Raw genomic sequence first — 20879 nt, forward strand, 5'->3', positions numbered from 1 at the left:
TTAATCACTTAATCATTCATTGAAAAAACTTTATATCAGTAAAAACACTATAACTAAATTGGTAGGTCTCCCTTTACTTGTTACTTCTGTGAACTTTCATTATCCTCCATCCTTCTAAGGGAGAGAAATGAGAAAATATCTTACCAAGATATGTGGGGTTTTGATAACGGAATTACAGGGCAGTGTTTCTTAAACTTACAGAATGCAAATCATTTCTCCAAAACTAAATCTAAAAGTGTCGATATTAGCTGGCAGGGGTATTGATTTCAACGTTGTGTTTTCATGTTTTAAGACTGTTTCTGGAAGACGTTGTCTAAGACCCCTTTACACCTGTTTGGTCAGAAATCAAAGCCTTTGCTTACTCCTAATTTTTGGGATGGAAAATGGTTGAAAAATGTATATTTGTGCCTTCCTTTCCCCAAAATATAGACTTTTAGCTTTAATTTGGCACCCAATTTGACATGCCCCTGTGAGCTTCATATGTTGGTGCTCATGGGTCCTTTTAGGACCCAAGCTAGACTAAGCTACCTCACCAAACCCCAGCTACTCAATGGTCACCTTTTATTGCAAACCCAACATCAAGGGCATTTCATATTCTTTTTCACCGCAGAAAAGCAGAGGTGATGTCAAGATTTACTGCTTGTTCAAGAGAGGTACAGTAAAACTGAAGTGTTGCCTGTGTCCAAGCACGGTGCAAGGCTGCCAGGGAGCAGACAGGCTGGGGGCAGCAGGAAGAGGGCGAGAGAGTTCTCCTGGGTCAGGAATCCATCACTGTCCACAGGTTCCCAGTCTGCCCAAATGCCTTCCCTAATTAAGATTTTAATCTTGCCGTGTCAAGACAAAAAGGAAAGGCCAATTACCCACAGGAAGGTTACTGATCCCCTCAATGCAGGAAGATGATTGGTCTGTCAGAAAGGGTTAACACAGAGGCACGCACGCACACACATACATACACACTCACAGAGGGCCAGTATGTGGGATTATGGGGGAGAAACAATCAGAGTTCTCTGCTCTGCTTATCCAGACTGGCGGAGGAGCCCTTTCAATGAGCTGGTTCAGCTCAGACGAGCTCCCGCCGGCTCCAGCGCCTGTTTATGTAGACATTGTGGACTAATTTCAAGCCTTGAGCAGTATTTTGTTGGGCCTTTTTTTTTACCGGGAATGTGTACATCGTCGTGCTGCAGACCTGAGTTTCACACTATAGGGTTGTTTCAGCCAGGAAGCAAAGCGGGCCAGTGAGTTGCACAGGGGGATTAGGAGCAAATAATGAAGAATAACAACACAACAATATAGCACAGTTCTTCTCACAGTATGGTTTTCGCACTGAAAGTCAAAAGCAGTAGCCTACTGTATATCCTATCCTTCGCATGAAATGTCAAGATGTGAATGGAGCTCTGTGCTGAGTGCTGACCATCTCTCTGCTTTATCAGCACTACCCACACAACCACCTACAGGATCAGTCCTCCCACATTCCCAGGTAATCCACAGGCACACTATATTGGTTTTCCTTCCAGTGTAAGCTTCCAGACGGGGGTCATCCGGCAGGTCAAGGAGACTTTAGTAGGCCACGTAGGTTCAACTTCAAAGGAGGTCAACAGGCCTGGAACAACTGAGCCCTCAATTGTGGCTTATTACCTTCTCGCTCGTCGACTACACAGACACATCCCAACACAACACACGCCGCATGTTCCTGGAGGCACACTGTCAATAGACTTCAACATGTCGCATGGTTGAAAATAGTAAAGAGGCGACAAACGACTGACCGGCAATTATAACGCATTATGGGTAAAATGGTACTCAAAAGGTCCTCACAACACTTCTTCGCAATTTGAAAACAATGTAGAAAGAGGGTAGCATTGACATTGAAGTCACATTACTTTTGCTGTATCAGCGCCGATCAAACTGCCTGATAATATACATTTATAAAGTTGCAAAGGTGACAAACATGCTTGATGTTGTTTATATGTTTTCACAGCCAGCAACTTACTTAGACTGCATTATGTTGGGTAATGGTAGAACTTTACTGCCCCCCAGTGGTTATGAGTAGGCCAATGCATGGCTGGCAGAAAAAAGGCCTTAACTGAATACAGTTGATTTAATGTCCTTTAAAGAAGGCAACAAAAAAAAGCTGAGGCAAGATAAGTGAAACATCCCATTGATACTGTCTGCTGTGTCACCTGCATTACCAATACATTTTTTTAAATCACCTACCCTCCAATTGTCCATGGACATTAAACATCATTAAAGCATTTCTGTACTATTTACCTTACAGAAAGATATATATTGAATGATTTTTTTCTTCAATCATAAATCATAATTGAGTTATGTCAAGATATTGAACATGGCCCAAAAGCATCGTAGCACTAAAATAATCTTTCATCCATTTAGTTTCAATAGAATTAAGAAGATCTCAGTGTCACGATGCTTTTGGGAACCGAGCCCAGGTAATCTAAATTGTCTGTCCTGTATTCATGTATTTTACAGTTGTTTTGGGAGTTCAGCGCCCTATAGATGTCAGTGTTTCCTTTTCTATGAAATTACATATAATCACTCATCATATGGGCATTTCCATGTAAAAGAACCTATGAGAGACAACGTGAAGTTTATAGGAGCAGTGTTTTCCATAAGCAGCGACTGTTGACGAAATAGCTGATAACAGACTCGTTGTACGCTGGCTACTTTTCCACGTCAGAAAATACCTAGGCTTGTTTTAAGTTAAAAGTTTCAATGCGATGGTCAGAAAAGTATGTACAGCTTTCCTCGTTGTACAGGTTGCAATATCTCCATAGGCATCTTCTAGTAATCTATTGATAGGACAGGCGCCTGTCAGTCACAAAGCGAGCGATGACAGGGAAACTGCTGGTCTGTCCCACCTCTCTGTACCTGTGTTATTTTTGTACCCTCTGGTGAGTTGTAGTCTAATTTCTTTTCACGGAGGGAGAGTTTGATGCTTCTTCGTCGTCTCCTGATTGTGATTTACACAACCCATGTAATGTAAGTGGTAATGATGAGTTGAAAACCACTTAAGTGTTGTTTTGTAGCACAGTCATTTATTTTGCGTGTTTCATAGGCCTATACAGCCACAGTCGGGCGCATAAGGCTATTTACTGTGCTTTGACTGAAGACGGAACAGCAAGTGCTGACTACTTTATAAAAGTCAATCTCTCTTTGACATTCATAAATCATGCAGCGTATTTTATATGTCCATGGTATCACATCGCGACAAGTAAACCAAAATCTTGTTTGTTCTTTCCTGGCCAGGGCAATAAATTGCAATGTCTGTACTGTGAGACGCCTAAGACAGAGCTACAGGGAGACAGGACGGACAGCTGATCGTCCTCGCAGTGGCAGACCACGTGTAACAACACGGTACAGGACCGGTACATCCGAACATCACACCTGCGGGACAGGTACAAGATGGCAACAACTGCCTGAGTTACACCAGGAATGCACAATCCCTCCATCAGTGCTCAGACTGTCCGCAATAGGCTGAGAGAGGCTGGACTGAGGGCTTGTAGGCCTGTTGTAAGGCAGGTCCTCACCAGACATCGCCGGCAACAACGTGGGCACAAACCCACCGTCACTGGACCAGACAGGACTGGCAAAAAGTGCTCTTCACTGACGAGTCGCGGTTTTGTCTCACCAGGGGTGATGGTCAGATTCGCGTTTATCGTTGAAGGAATGAGCATTACACCGAGGCCTGTACTCTGGAGCGGGATCGATTTGGAGGTGGAGGGTCCGTCATGGTCTGGGGCGGTGTGTCACAGCATCCTTGGACTGAGCTTGTTGTCATTGCGGGCAATCTCAACTCTGTGTGTAACAGGGAAGACAACCTCCTCCCTTATGTGGTACCCTTCCTGCAGGCTCATCCTGACATGACCTTCCAGCATGACAACGCTACAAGCCATACTGCTCGTTCTGTGCATGATTTCCTGCAATACAGGAATGTCAGTGTTCTGCCATGGCCAGCGAAGGGCCCGGATCGCAATCCCATTGAGCACGGCTGGGACCTGTTGGATCGGAGGGTGAGGGCTAGGGCCATTCCCCCCAGATATGTCCGGGAACTTTCAGGTGCCTTGGTGGAAGAGTGGGGTAACATCTCACAGCAAAAACTGGCAAATCTGGTACAGTCCATGAGGAGATGCACTGCAATACTTAATGCAGCTGGTGGCCACACCAGATACTGACTGTTAGTATTGATTTTGACCCCCTCCCTTTGTTCAGGGACACATTATTCCATTTTTGTTTGTCACATGTCTGTGGAACTTGTTCAGTTTATGTCTGAGTTGTTGAACCTTATGTTCATACAAATATTTACACATGTTAAGCTTGCTGAAAATAAACGCAGTTGACAGTGAAAGGATGTTTTTTTGCTGCGTTTAGTTGCATCAGAGTTGTTGACTCTAAGAAGGCTATAGGATCCGTCCCACTGTTTTTCATTTTGATTTATATAAATGTTAATAGAAAAGTAAAAAATTGTCATTATTTGTAATTAAGTAGAATGCTTCATTTGAGTTTCACCTGTAGTTGTTGGCTCTTTTCGGAAGTAAAAGATCATATTCCTGCTTAAGTTCAGAAATGTTATTTTCTTTACCTTTTTCTAAGATATTGAATCATTTTTCTTACTTTTGATTTCTAAATCAGATTTAACTTTTGCAGAGTATGATTATCATTCCCCTAATGTACACTTTAAAGAGATCACACATTGTATAAGGGGCCAGCTTTCCTCTGTCTACATTTGTAATGGTAAACGTTTTTTTTTTTATTTACATATTTAATCGAATTCGGGTCCAGAAGATGCGCTCTGTTCATTCTCCAAATTCTATTGTTCTATTATTATTTATTGTTATATATTGTAATTAAGCCTGATCCGGTATCACTACAGTATATCATGAATTTGAGCCAATTCTTGAATAGCTTTTCTTACTTTTAGAAAAAAGGAATAGTCTTTTGTCGGTGGGAATAGTAATTTCCAGGTATCCTATAAATTATTTGTAATGTTGAACATTTTCAGCCTCTTTGGAGGCTCCCTAAATTTGCCATTTCTATTACTATGTCTGTCAATCTTATCAAACGTGTGATTTAGGTCACCTGCTAAAATAATATATTGAATGCTATCTAAATCAAATCAAATGTATTTATATAGCCCTTTGTACATCAGCTGATATATCAAAGTGCTGTACAGAAGCCCAGCCTAAAACCCCAAACAGCAAGCAATGCAGGTGTAGAAGCATGGTGGTTAGGAAACACTCCCTAGAAAGGCCAAAACCTAGGAAGAAATCTAGAGAGGAACCAGGCTATGAGGGGTGGCCAGTCCTCTTCTGGCTGTGCCGGGTGGAGATTATAACAGAACATGGCCAAGATGTTCAAATGTTCATAAATAAAAACTCAAAATTAGAAAATGTCATTCTTGGTCCATATGCTTGGATATAAGGGGAAATTGTGTATTCTTATTTATCAAGATGGCTACACCTCTGCTGTTACTACAGTATGTGGCAGCATACAGTGCCTTGCGAAAGTATTCGGCCCCCTTGAACTTTGCGACCTTTTGCCACATTTCAGGCTTCAAACATAAAGATATAAATCTGTATTTTTTTGTGAAGAATCAACAACAAGTGGGACACAATAATGAAGTGGAACGACATTTATTGGATATTTCAAACTTTTTTAACAAATCAAAAACTGAAAAATTGGGCGTGCAAAATTATTCAGCCCCTTTACTTTCAGTGCAGCAAACTCTCTCCAGAAGTTCAGTGAGGATCTCTGAATGATCCAATGTTTTCATTAAATGACTAATGATGATAAATACAATCCACCTGTGTGTAATCAAGTCTCCGTATAAATGCACCTGCACTGTGATAGTCTCAGAGGTCCGTTAAAAGCGCAGAGAGCATCATGAAGAACAAGGAACACACCAGGCAGGTCCGAGATACTGTTGTGAAGAAGTTTAAAGCCGGATTTGGATACAAAAAGATTTCCCAAGCATTAAAAATCCCAAGGAGCACTGTGCAAGCGATAATATTGAAATGGAAGGAGTATCAGACCACTGCAAATCTACCAAGACCTGGCAGTCCCTCTAAACTTTCAGCTCATACAAGGAGAAGACTGATCAGAGATGCAGCCAAGAGGCCCATGATCACTCTGGATGAACTGCAGAGATCTACAGCTGAGGTGGGAGACTCTGTCCATAGGACAACAATCAGTTGTATATTGCACAAATCTGGCCTTTATGGAAGAGTGGCAAGAAGAAAGACATTTCTTAAAGATATCCATAAAAAGTGTCATTTAAAGTTTGCCACAAGCCACCTGGGAGACACACCAAACATGTGGAAGAAGGTGCTCTGGTCAGATGAAACCAAAATTGAACTTTTTGGCAACAATGCAAAACGTTATGTTTGGCATAAAAGAAACACAGCTCATCACCCTGAACACGCCATCCCCACTGTCAAACATGGTGGTGGCAGCATCATGCTTTGAGCCTGCTTTTCTTCAGCAGGGACAGGGAAGATGGTTAAAATTGATGGGAAGATGGATGGAGCCAAATACAGGACCATTCTGGAAGAAAACCTGATGGAGTCTGCAAAAGACCGGAGACTGGGACGGAGATTTGTCTTCCAACAAGACAATGATCCAAAACATAAAGCAAAATCTACAATGGAATGGTTCAAAAATAAACATATCCAGGTGTTAGAATGGCCAAGTCAAAGTCCAGACCTGAATCCAATCGAGAATCTGTGGAAAGAACTGAAAACTGCTGTTCACAAATGCTCTCCATCCAACCTCACTTAGCTCGAGCTGTTTTGCAAGGAGGAATGGGAAAAAATGTCAGTCTCTCGATGTGCAAAACTGATAGAGACATACCCCAAGCGACTTACAGCTGTAATCGCAGCAAAAGTTGGCGCTACAAAGTATTAACTTAAGGGGGCTGAATAATTTTGCACGCCCAATTTTTAAGTTTTTGATTTGTAAAAAAAGTTAGAAATATCCAATAAATGTCGTTCCACTTCATGATTGTGTCCCACTTGTTGTTGATTCTTTACAAAAAAATACCGTTTTATATCTTTATGTTTGAAGCCTGAAATGTGGCAAAAGGTCGCAAAGTTCAAGGGGGCCGAATACTTTCGCAAGGCACTGTAGGTCTCTATAACTCGGCTCCTCTTTAAATGTAAAATGTCTCTTTTTTTATCTTTAGGTGTTTGAGTACCACCTGCTTTCTTTATTATTCATAATGGAGCCCGTGGACATTCCTTGTGATACGTTTTTTGTTGGTCTTTTGTTAACTTAACCTTATCTGTTCCGTCTATCATTGAAGAAGCAAGAAAAACAATTGAACAGACATGACATATGAGGGCTGTGGGCATTCCATAAAATGGGAGGATCATCGTTTAAATACATAGTTATTGTATTTAACAACAAAAAACACACAAAAACAAAGTACATCTACTTGAGGCGCTATGCCTTTTTAGTACTTTTTAGCTCTGACTCCTCTCCTAATGTACCCCCTAAAAATAGTCTGGATGCATACATTGTACATACTTTATTTATTTATTTATTTTTTCACCCCAATTTCACGGTATCCAATTGGTAGTAGTTACAGTCTTGTCTCATCGCTGCAACTCCCGTACGGACTTGGGAGAGGCGAAGGTCAAGAGCCATGCATCCTCCGAAACACAATTCAACCAGGCCATACTGCTTCTTGACACATTGCCCATCCAACCCGGAAGCCAGCTGCACCGGAGGAAAGAGGAAACACCGTACACCTGGCGACCGTGTCAGCGTGCACACAAAAAAACTTGTGAAACAGACGTCAATGATTGTTTCAGATTTATTCTGGTCCGGACCAACCAAATGTGGTCTTGTTTGGGGCGGAGCTCATTACAATAATAGCCTGTGTGTAAAATAATATCCACATATGCAAAAGAAGGATATTTCATATTAAAGTGAAAAATCTGAGTCAAAGCGTAATTCCATTACTGTGAAATTGCCCATATGGGAGATTTTCCCGGTCAGGTCTAGCCTCGCAAGCCACCTGATCTTGCAAGTTTACATGGACATTCGTAACACAGATAACCTGCTAATTACCAGACGGATTACCGCTGCGCTATGTCAAGTCATGTGGTCAGGAGAAAAAAAAAGTTTACACGCTAACAACTGAAGTACAATTTGACCATAACCATTTGAGCATACAAATTTGACCCTTTCAAATTTATGGATTCATCTATTTCAGCCACACCCGTGGCTGACAAGTGTATATAATCGAGCACACAGCCATGCGATCTCCATAGACAAACATTGTCAGTAGAATGGCCTTACTGAAGAGCTCAGTGACTTTGAACGTGGCACCGTCATAGGATGCCACCTTTCCAACAAGTCAGTTAGTCAAATTTCTGCCCTGCTAGAGCTGCCCAGGTCAACTGTAAGTGCTGTAATTGTGCAGGAGCAACAACGGCTCGCAGAAGGAGACCGCCAAGTGCTGAAGCGCCTACAAATGGTCTGTCCTCATTTGCAACACTCACTACAGATTTCCAAACTGCCTCTGGAAGCAATGTCAGCACAATAACTGTTCGTCGGGAGCTTCATGAAATGGGTTGTCATGGCCGAGCCGTCGCACACAAGCCTAATATAACCATGCGCAATGCCAAGCGTCGGCTGGAGTGGTATAAAGTTTGCCGCAATTGGACTGGAGCAGTGGAAACACGTTCTCTGCAGTGATGAATCACACTTCACCATCTGGCAGTCCAACAGATGAATCTGGGTTTTTGCAGATGCCAGGAGAACGCTACCTGCCCCAATGCATAGTACCAACTGTAAAGTTTTGTGAAGGAGGGATAATGGTCTGGGGCTGTTTTTCTTGGTTCGGTCTAGGCCCCTTAATTCTAGTGAAGGGAAATTGTACCTCTACAGCATATAATGACATTCTAAACAATTCTGTGCTTCCAACTTTGTGGCAACAGTTTGGGCAAGGCCCTTTCCTGTCTCAGCATGACAATGCCCCCATGCACAAAGCGAGGTCCCATACAGAAATGGTTTGTCGAGATCGGTGTGGAAGAACTTGACTGGCCTGCACAGAGCCCTGACCTTCACCCCATCGAACACCTTTGGGATGAATTGGAATGTCGACTGCAAGCCAGGCCTAATCGCCCAACATCAGTGTCCGACCTAACCACCCAAAATCAGTGTCCGACCTAACCGCCCAACATCAGTGTCCGACCTAACCGCCCAACATCAGTGCCCGACCTCACTAATGCTCTTGTGGCTGAATGGAAGCAAGTCCTCCCATCAATGTTTCACCATCTAGTGGAAAGCCTTCCCAGAAGAGTTGAGGCTGTTGTGGCAGCAAAAGGGGGACCAACTCCGAATTAATCCCTATGATTTTGGAATTAGATGTTCGACGAGCAGTCCACATACTTTTGGTCATGTAGTGTATCTTGATTACATAAGTATTTTACCCCATGAGTCAATAAATGTTAGAATCACCTTAGGTAGCGGTTACAGCTGTGAGTCTTTCTAAGTAAGTCTCTAAGAGCTTTGCACACCTGGATTGTACAATATTTGCACATTATTCTTTTAAAAAATTATCCTAGCTCTGTCAAGTTGGTGGTTGATCTTTGCTAGACAGCCATTTTCAAGTCTTGCATAGATTTTCAAGCCAATTTAAGTCAAAACTGTAACTAAGCCACTTGGTAAGCAACTTGTGTATATTTGGCCTTGTGTTTTAGGTTATTGTCCTGCTAAATGGTGAATTTGACTCCCAATATCTGTTGGAATGCAGACTGAACCAGGTTTTCCTCTAGGATTTAGCCTATACTTAGCTCTATAGCGTTTTTAAAAACTTTTTAGTTATTGCTGATGACAAGCATATGTACCCATAACATGATGCAGCCACCACCATACGAAGAGTGGTACTCTTCATATTGTGTGTTGTGTTGGATTTACTTCATACATAATGTATTCAGGCCATGAAGTTAATTTCTTTGCCACATTTCTTTTCACATGTTCCACCACAAACTGTCATAAACAAATCACACAAATATGAAACCGCAAGCTCCCAGCTACTATCTAATCAATGCAACATTGGCATTATCCCCCTCTTCATTTTTTATTCATTTGTAAACATTTCAAAAAACATTATTCCACTTTGACATTATGGGGTAGTGTGTGTAGGCCAGTGACACAAAATCTCAATTGAATCCATTTTAAATTCAAGCTGTAACACAAAATGTGGAAAAAGTCAAGGGGTGTGAATACTTTCTGAAGGCACTGTATAGGGGAATTCTCAACACTACCATATACGCATCAATAGCATTTACCAGAATACTGAGAATTAAACATGAGTCACTCCTTAGAACAGCTGTGATGACTGCCACACAAACAAACATTTTCACTTCACTGATCACTTCACAATCTACTCTGTCAAAAAGATGTCTCTTATTGCCGTCAATAAATGAAACAATTTGTATTTTACCATAGGCTTTAGGCTATAATGTATCATTTAAAGTTGTAACAAGACCATGTAATGTTTGTTTACTTATTTCCATGTCACTGCGGTGATATTTCTTTGTATTTGAGATACGACAGGAAATGGTGACGTCAATCTGTTTCTACTAAAGCTGTTTGATATCTGAAGGACAGTGACTTATGAAAGTGTGAAAATTTGTAATTTCCTTCTTGAAAATTCACAAAATATTCCAGATAATACCTTTTCTGTTTTCAAGTCACTGCAAAGTATGATTTATTCATAAACAAATACAAACAATTCTTGTCAATAAGACCATTTGCACATTGCAGTGTGCAAATGAGAAAATGCATATGGGAATAAAGGGAATTCGTTAGTGTGTGCTCTTGAAAAAATACTACCAATGCATTCTAATGGAAATTATTTTGGTGATTTTAATATAGAAACATGTATTCTCCTTGACACCAGCTACAGTTGAAGTCGGAAGTTTATGTACACCTTAGCCAAAAACATTTAAACTCAGTTTTTCACAATTCTTTACATTTAATCCTAGTAAAAATTCCCTGTTTTAGGTCAGTTAGGATCACCACTTTATTTTGAGAATGTGAAATGTCAGAATAATAGTAGAGAGAATTATTTCTTTCAGCTTTTATTTCTTTCATCACATTCCCAGTGGGTCAGACATTTACATACACTCAATTAGTATTTGGTAGCAATTCCTTCAAATGGTTTAACTTGGGTCAATTGTTTTGGGAAGCCTTCCACAAGCTTCCCACAATAAGCTGGGTGAATTTTGGTCCATTCCTCCTGACAGAGCTGGTGTAACTGAGTCAGGTTTGTAGGCCTCCTTGCTCGCACACACTTTTTCAGTTCTGCCCACAAACGTTCTATAGGATTGAGGTCAGGGCCTTGTGATGGCCACTCCAATACATTGACTTTGTTGTCCTTAAGCCATTTTGCCACACCTTTAGAAGTATGCTTTTGGTCATTCTCCATTTGGAAGACTCATTTGCAACCAAGCTTTAACTGATGTCTTGAGATGTTTCTTCAATATATTCATATATTCATTTTCCAGCCTCATGATGCCATCTATTTTGTGACGTGCACCAGTCCCTCCTGCAGCAAAGCACCCCCACAACATGATGCTGCCACCCCAGTGCTTCACAGTTGGGATGGTGTTCTTCGGCTTGCAAGCCCCCCCCTTTTTCCTCCAAACATAACAATGGTCATTATGGCCAAACAGTTCTGTTTGTTTCATCAGACCAGAGAACATTTCTCCAAAAAGTACGATCTTTGTTCTCATATGCAGTTGCAAACTGTAGTCTGGCTTTTTATGGCGGTTTTCGAGCAGTGGCTTCTTCCTTGCTGAGCGGCCTTTCAGGTTATTTCGATATAGGACTCGTTTTACTGTGGATATAGATACTTTTGTACCTCTTTCCTCCATCATCTTCACAAGGTCCTTTGCTGTTGTTCTGGGAATGATTTGCACTTTTTGCACCAAAGTACGTTCATCTCTAGCAGACAGAACGCGTCCCGTTCCTGAGCTGTATGACGGCTGCGTGGTCCCATGGTGTTTATACTTGCATACTATTGTTTGTGCAGATGAACGTGGTACCTTCAGGCATTTGGAAATTGCTCCCAAGGATGAACCAGACTTGTGGAGGTCTACAATTTTTTTTCTGAGGTCTTGGCTTATTTATTTTGATTTTCCGATGATGTCCATCAAAGAGACACTGAGTTTGAAGGTAGGCCTTGAAATACATCCACAGGTACACCTCCAATTGACTCAAATTATGTCAATTAGCCTATCAGAAGCTTCTAAAGCCATTACATCATTTTCTGGATTTTTCCAAGCTGTTTAATGGCACAGTCAACTTAGTGTATGTAAACTTCTGACCCTCTGGAATTGTGATACAGTGAATTATTGTCACGAGGGACTAGGTGGGTGCAGGAATCAGACACAGAGAGAGTTCCACTGAGGTTAGGTGCTTTACTCAGGCACAACAAAATAATAAGCCCAACAAATACAGGGCGCTGGACACACAACGAGACAACCCAAAAACCACAGGGTGCCAAGTTAAAGAAAAGAAAATCCACCATTACCTAAAATGCACACACGTAACATAAAGGTAATCCCGCACAAAACAAGGGCGGGTCTACCTACTAAATATAGGGAGGCTAATTAAACCAAACAACAGAAACACAGGTGAAACTAATGAGACAAAACAAACAGACAAACGAAAAAGGGATCGGTGGCGGCTAGTAGGACGGTGACGACGACCGCCGAGCACCGCCCGAACAGGCAGGGGAGTCAACTTCGGCGGAAGTCGTGACAATTATAAGTGAAATAATCGGTCTGTAAACAATTGTTGGAAAAACTACTTGTGTCATGCACAAAGTAGATGTCCTAATTGACTTTCCAAAATGATAGTTTGTTAACAATAAATTTGTGAAGTGGTTGAAAAACGAGTTTTAATGACTCCAAGTGTATGTCAATTTCCGACTTCAACTGAATATACCCAACCTCCATTTGGCAATTCCTGGGCGAAACAATTGGTTCTGAAAGGGACAGTCGTTCTTGCAAGCTCAAGGTCAACCATAAATCTACTGTCGTGGCCAAAGGTTTTGAGAATGACACAAATATTCATTTTCACAAAGTCTGCTGCCTCAGTTTGTATGATGGCAATTTGAATATACTCCAGAATGTTATGAAGAGTGATCAGATGAATTGCAATTAATTGCAAAGTCCCTCTTTGCCATGCAAATGAACTGAATCCCCCAAAAACATTTCCACTGCATTTCTGCCCTGCCACAAAAGGACCAGCTGACATCATGTCAGTGATTCTCTCGTTAACACAGGTGTGAGTGTTGACGAGGACAAGGCTGGAGATCACTCTGTCATGCTGATTGAGTTCAAATAACAGAGTGGAAGCTTCAAAAGGAGGGTGGTGCTTGGAATCATTGTTCTTCCTCTGTCAACCATGGTTACCTGCAAGGAAACACATGCCGTCATCATTGCTTTGCACAAAAATGGATTCACAGGCAAGGATATTGCTGCCAGTAAGATTGCACCTAAATCAACCATCATCAAGAACTTCAAGGAGAAGTTCAATTGCTGTGAAGAAGGCTTCAGGGCACCCAAGAAAGTCCAGCAAGTGCCAGGGCCGTCTCCTAAAGTTGATTCAGCTGCGGGATCAGGGCACCACCAGCACAGAACTTACTCAGGAATGGCAGCAGGCAGGTGTGAGTACATCTGCACACACAATGAGGCAAAGACTTTTGGAGGATGGCCTGGTGTCAAGAAGAGCAGCAAAGAAGCCACTTCTCTCCAGGAAAAACATCAGGAACAGACTGATATTCTGCAAAGGGTACAGGGATTGGACTGCTGAGGACTGGGGTAAAGTCATTTTCTCTGATGAATCCCCTTTCCAATTGTTTGGGGCATCCGGAAAAAAAGCTTGTCAGGAGAGGACAAGGTAAGCGCTACCATCAGTCCTGTGTCATGCCAACAGTCAAGCATCCTGAGACCATTCATGTGTGGGGTTGCTACTTCCCTACTCACTAATGCTCTTGTGGCTGAATGGAAGCAAGTCCCCACAGCAATGTTCCAACATCTAGTGGAAAGCCTTCCCAGAAGAGTTGAGTCTGTTATAGCAGCAAAGGGGGGACCAACTCCGAATTAATGCCCATGATTTTGGAATTAGATGTTCGACGAGCAGGTGTCCACATACACTACATGACCAAAAGTACCTTGATTACATAAGTATTTTACCCCATGAGTCAATAAATGTTAGAATCACCTTTGGTAGCGGTTACAGCTGTGAGTCTTTCTAAGTACGTCTCTAAGAGCTTTGCACACCTGGATTGTACAATATTTGCACATTATTCTTTAAAAAAATTATCCTAACTCTGTCAAGTTGGTTGTTGATCTTTGCTAGACAGCCATTTTCAAGTCTTGCATAGATTTTCAAGCCAATTTAAGTCAAAACTGTAACTATGCCACTTGGTAAGCGACTCTAGTGTATATTTGGCCTTGTGTTTTAGGTTATTGTCCTGCTGAAAGGTGAATTTGACTCCCAGTGTCTGTTGGAATGTAGACTGAACAATGTTTTCCTCTAGGATTTTGCCTATGCTTAGCTCTATTGCAGTTTTTTTTATAGTCATTGCTGATGACAAGCATATGTACCCATAACATGATGCAGCCACCACCATTCTTGGAAATATGAAGAGTGGTACTCTTCATATTTAATGTGTTGTGTTGGATTTCCCCAAACATAACATATTCAGGACATAAGGTTAATTTCTTTGCCACTTTTTTGCAGCTTTACTTTAGTGCCTTGTTGCAAACAGGATGCATGTTTTGGAATATTTTTTTATCATGTGCAGGCTTCCTTCTTTTCACTCTGTCATTTAGGTTAGTATTATGGAGTAACTACAATGTTGTTGTAACTGCAATCCATCCTCAGTTTTATCCTATCACAGCCACTAAACTCCAAATCAGGGTTCTCCAACAGGTTGAAAGTACAAGCAATTTTCACGTGTTCCACCACAAACAAATCACACAAGTATGACATTGCAAGCTCCCAGCTACTACCTCATCAACGTAACATTGTTGTGCTTGAAATGTACTGCTCTAATTATTTGTATGTGTGGGGTACAGAGATGAGGTAGTCATTCAAAAATCATGTTAAACACTACTATGGCACACAGAGTGAGTCCATTCAATTTATTATGTGACTTGTTTTACTCCTGAATTTATTTAGGCTTGCCATAACAAAGGGGTTGAATACTTATTGACTCAAGACATTTCAGCTTTTAATTTTTTATTAATTTGTAAACATTTCTTAAAACATTATTCCACTTTGACATTATGGGGTAGTGTGTGTAGGCCAGTGACACAATCTCAATTTAATCCGTTTTAAATGCAGGCAGTAACACAAAATGTGGAAAAAGTCAAGGGGTGTGAATACTTTCTGAAGGCACTGTATAGGGGAATTCTCAACACTACCATATACGCATCAATAGCATTTACCAGAAGACAGAGAAAAAACATGAGCCACTCCTTAGAACAGCTGTGGTGACTGCCACACAAACAAAAACATTTTCACTTCACAATCTACTCTTTCAAAAAGCTGTCTGTCTTATTGCTGTCAATAAATTAAACAATTTGTATTTTACCATAGTCTTTAGACTATAACGTATCATTTCAAGTTGTCATAAGTTCAACATGTACAAAACAAGACCATGTAATGTTTGTTTACTTATTTGTGTCACTGCGGTGATGTCTCTTTGTATTTGAGATATGACAGGAAATGGTGACGTCAATCTGTTTCTACTAAAGCTGTTTGATATCTTTAGGACAGTGACTTATGAAAGTGAGAAAATGTGTAATTTCCTTCTTGAAAATTCACAAAATATTCCAGATAATACCTTTTCTGTTTACAAGTCACTGGATCACACTGCAAAGTGTGATTTATTCATAAACAAATAAAAAACAATTATTGTCAATAAGACCATTTGCATAGGGGAATGGTCTTAAGAAAATGCATAGGGGAATAAAGGGAATTCGTTAGTGTGTGCTCTTGAACAAGTATTACAAATGCATTCTAATGTGAATGATTTTGGTGATTGATTGTAATATAGAAACATGTATTCTCCATGACACCATCTATATACCCAACCTCCATTTGGCACTCCCTGGGCAAAACGATGGGTTCTGAAGAGGACAGTTGTTCTTGCAAACTCAGGGTCAACCATAAATCAATATCTAGAATCACAGACACGCCTCACTGTATTCTGGCTCTAATATGATGTGGGTACACAAATGTGAGCAACTGACGCCCTTCATGATGATTTCAGATTGTTTGTGTCCCCCAACCCCATCAAAGTTTACAATCCCTGATCTAGAGGGAGTAGATTATGGTAGGGGTTTTCAAACCTCTCCTCTGGGGACCCACAGCCGTTCCATGTATTTTAATTATTCCACAGCTAGCATAGGGGATTGTAAAATGTTCACCTAATCATCAAGCCCTTGAATAGGTGAATCAGGTGAGCTCAGGGCTACAACGAAATTGTGAATCGTTTTGGGTCCTAGAGGTTTGAAAACCACTGGCCTATGTAATAGCCTATAGGTCCCAATTGTTCATTATTTTATCATGTGTAAACTATTCCAGACAGTTGGTATCCACTCATAATTTAGCCTACGCAGGCTCGTTCACACAATCGGAACACATCAGGAGCAAACCCCCGATCTCTCAATTTCGAAAAGCATTTAAAACTGAACTGAGCAGGATTAATGGTTAGTTCACTTTTCTATTGTTACAAAAGGAAGACTATTGGGGCGTGACTGAGGTGCTTCAATGAATGTGTGTGTCAGAGCTGTATCCGACAGCTACAGGCTACAGCCACTGTCATTTAACAGCGGTTACGTTACATAGTAGCGAGAAGCAGACAATTGCGCAATAGTGGGCTGGCGATTATCACGACAGTTTAGTTGGTTATTATTAAAAAATTATAATTGCCAATCAAAACTCAAGTTTGTGTTGCTACAGTTGAAAATTAGGGAAATTATTTGTGTAGGCTGTTAACTGAGATGTGTTTAACTATTAAGGTAGCTATGCTATCTCACCGGATGTCTGCCAACGTTTCACTTGCGCTCGAGCTCAATGCAACAGCATAAAAGATGAGCAGCAAAACATTTTGTTACAAAATATAACCACATTTTCCATTACCTTAATGAAGTCTTCCAGTCCTGCGGGATTCCCAACGATACAGCTCACTGAAACGATCAAATCAAATATATTTCCCACAACGTGTAAGACTTGTTTACAAAGTTTCTGCCAGATCTCTGATTGGTCCCAGTAACATAAAGGCGACGCCCCAAACTCCAGTCTGTCCGATGACTATAAACTGTTTTATCAAAACTCCGCAGGGTGGTGGTCGTTATCCACGATTGAAGGATTTAGACTATGTCATCTGACCATAACACCGGTTCCAATCCAAGTCCACTTCTATTGTAACTCTATGTCAACACCCAAGGTGCTAGAATTCTATAGATAAAACGTATCGGTGCTCATCGGCCATTGGACAGAAACATTACAAAACAAGTTGGAAATCGCAAATTCAACAATGAGTGGTTTGGAAGGATTCAGTGGCTAACTGCAAGCATTGTAAAGCAATCACTAGCCTGCTATTCAGTGGAGTAGATGTGTGGTCCAAGTCTAGGTTTAACACTCCTTAAGGATCGGTGTCCGGCTAGCGGGACAACTTCCAGTGAAACGGGAGGGCGCGCAATTCAAATAAATATTGATAAATATGATGGATTTTAAACATTAAAGTACATATAAGTGTCTTATATCAGCTGAAAGCTTAAATTCTTGTTAATCTAACTGCAATGTCCGATTTACAGTAGCTATTACAGAAAAACATGCCATTCGATTGTTTGAGGACGGCGCCCCACATCAAAATATTTTTCCACCTGCACAGGTTTCATACATTCACATAAAAATATTAAATATTCACTTACTTTTTGAAAATCTTCCTCTGATTTGTCATCCAAAGGGTCCCAGCTATAACATGTAGTGTTGTTTTGATAGATAAAAATCGTTCTTAATATCCCAAAAAGTCAGTTTAGTTGGCGCCATCGATTTGAGTAATCCACTCGTTCAACTTGCAGACAAAGGAATCCGAAAATCTACCCATAAACTTTGTTTCAACAAGTCAAAATACGTTTCTATTTATTCCTTTACTAAAATGTAATCAAACTAATATTTATTTCAGAAAGAAGTATGTTCAATAGGAATTAATTTGAAGAGATAGAGGTGCCCGATGTTGACCATGACACATCCATGACTTCATCACTAAAAAAGATCAATTGTAGAGTATGATATCATTTGAAAGCTTACAAACAGGGTTGTCAAACTTGTATAATTTTCTGAAATATATATATATTTTTAAACAACACTTTTTTCATGTTCATATATTGTATGTTGTAGCTTAGACTGTATTTTACATCAGAGGTGTTGTGCCCACCATCGATTATGACCGTGTGCTCTTCAATCACGGCTGGGTGTCATATTTTGGCTGATAAATTAACAAAAATCTGGATAAAATTCAAATGTCATCTTTTAAATGGTACCACAATTAACAGGATTATGGTTGGTCTTCACATCAGAGAATGTTGACTTGAGTGGGAATATCCATTGTCTTATATTAAACTGTCAATCTTCCATAGGAAACCTATTGAAATCATAGAAATATAGATAATAGAATAGACATTCACATTCAAGTTGACATTCGACAGTGGGCGGACTGGCGAGCCATCTTTCTGGTAGTAATTGAAACCAGAGAGAATGCGCAAGAGAGGCCCAACTCCACAGAAAACCTGTCTCCCTCCAGCAGGTGGCATTTTTTTTGTCGTTTTGCCCACCAAGCAAGGAATTTTTGTATGGAGGTCAATGAGTGTCAAATTTGGTCAACAACAAAATAAATGTATGGCTTATTTGCTCCATGAGGTTTATTTGACCGAATAGAAGTTTTGTAATGCTTACATTGTTGCGAGTACACTGATGTAAGTAGGACACGTGAAATCCCAGCAACTTTGAGAAAAAACACTGAGATGGCTATCCATATTGATGGCATGAGGCTAGTAGCATAGCATTTCTCTCCATTGAATACAGGCGGTTGACGTCAACAACCCTCATCGAATATTCAAAAAAGGATTACAATAATGAGATACATCTACCAATCAAAAGAAAGGATAGGCAGGAGCTAGACAGCCCACAATGACGCTTTGTGGACAACGACTCCCATTGTTAGGTTGTAGAGACATCTATCTTGTCAGTATATCCATAACTTTGTTGAAACTTAAAAATTCTATGTACCAGCTAAATTGTAGTGGTCTGAAGTATTCTATGATTTTAGGCTGTTTCTGTCTAGCACATTGTGACATCTGCTGATGTAAAAAGGGCTTCATAAATACATTTGATTGATGGATATGATTTGTTTCTATGATTGAAATGACACCCACCCTCTCTGTATTTAAGAGAATGCTGTGTCTCAACCAATGGCGGGCATAACACAAAACCTCAGATTATCTAAAATAGGATCTAATTCTCAATATATGTGAACATGAAAAAATTCAGTGTTTACAATTTTAGATAATTGACTTTAAAGAAAAAAAAGTACATGTTTTATTTTTGCTTTCAAAAATATCAAACTCGACATGGATGTCTCATGGTAGCGTATGCAAAATGGGTTAGCTACAGATTGTACGCAAGATAATGTGATATAATCAAATATTTTTTAAGTCTATTACTGGGCGTTACAGGAACACCTCACACCAACCGCCACCATAGATTTGTCAATGGACACCAAAAATCTTTGGTTATACTTTGGTGTACAATCTGTAGCTACAAAATGAGTCAACTTTAAGCAACTCTGTCTCCTAAATGTTTTGGCACCCGGGTCCAAAATGTCACTTTCTGACCACCTACCATGGGCAAACATGTTTGGAAGGTTTCGTTCAAATATAAATGAGTATAGTCAGAAAGTTATTGAACTTATATGGAACAACCATATACATTAAAACTGCAATATGTGAATTCTAGAAGAAAGGATTCAGTAACTTTTTAACTAAAGCCTGTTCTTGCCAATACTTTATCTCTTCTCGATTCAGAAGAAAAGTGTATGTTATAAATGTACAGCTACAATGCTTACAAACACTACCAGTTGGAATGTTGTTCCTAGTGTGAGGACGTGGGTTGAAGGTCTTGTAATTGAAGAAGCTAACAGAATGCAGCACCAGTGCATCAGACTTCATATGTTAATGATGAGACTGTATATCTCATAAGGGAATATATTGAATACATAATAATGGGAGAGTGATTGGCACAACCCCACACACTACATCATGGCAGCGCTGACTGATCTTCTACCCAGAAGCCCTTGCTCTAATACAGGAGCCAATTAGAATACAGGTATGGATGGATATCACAATAAAAGTCCTATACATATGCCACATCACATTCCAGTCCCACACTAGTTTCCATACTTTGGGTTAAAAAAGATTTCGCCGTTTGGTCCAACCAGAATCGCCGCTTTAGCCAAACGTTTATACCAGAGGCCACGCTCTTTTATTAACAATTTGGAGCACCTGGTGCCAACAGGCCACATCAAAGACATCTGGCTTATAACACTCTACAACTTGTTATTTTATTTAGCGTGCATGCAAGTTGAGTTAATATAGCCTACATTATGGTGTTGCGATTGTTGCTTGGATTGAATAATAGTAAATGATTGCTTATTATGATTAACAAATATCATGCTTCGCAGAGTGGTCGTGTGGTCTCCTCCAACGTTATCGTAAATTATCGTTTCGCCCTCGGCTTTTTCCGTGTATGTTGAAAACAGTCCCCGCCCAACT

General features: G+C 40.4%; 1 protein-coding gene across 1 annotated transcript in view; it reads right to left on the minus strand.

The window, feature by feature from the left end:
- The window catches only part of ccnd2a (cyclin D2, a), a 203550-nt gene extending 186261 nt beyond the window's left edge, over positions 1-17289 (minus strand). Inside the window, exon 1 of the mRNA XM_031823006.1 lies at positions 17188-17289. The gene's annotated coding sequence lies outside the window, so the exon portion shown is untranslated. The remainder of the gene's footprint in view (positions 1-17187) is intronic.
- Positions 17290-20879: the final 3590 nt, after the last annotated feature.

The sequence above is a fragment of the Oncorhynchus kisutch genome, linkage group LG4 (assembly GCF_002021735.2).
Source record: "Oncorhynchus kisutch isolate 150728-3 linkage group LG4, Okis_V2, whole genome shotgun sequence".
NCBI lineage: Eukaryota > Metazoa > Chordata > Actinopteri > Salmoniformes > Salmonidae > Oncorhynchus > Oncorhynchus kisutch.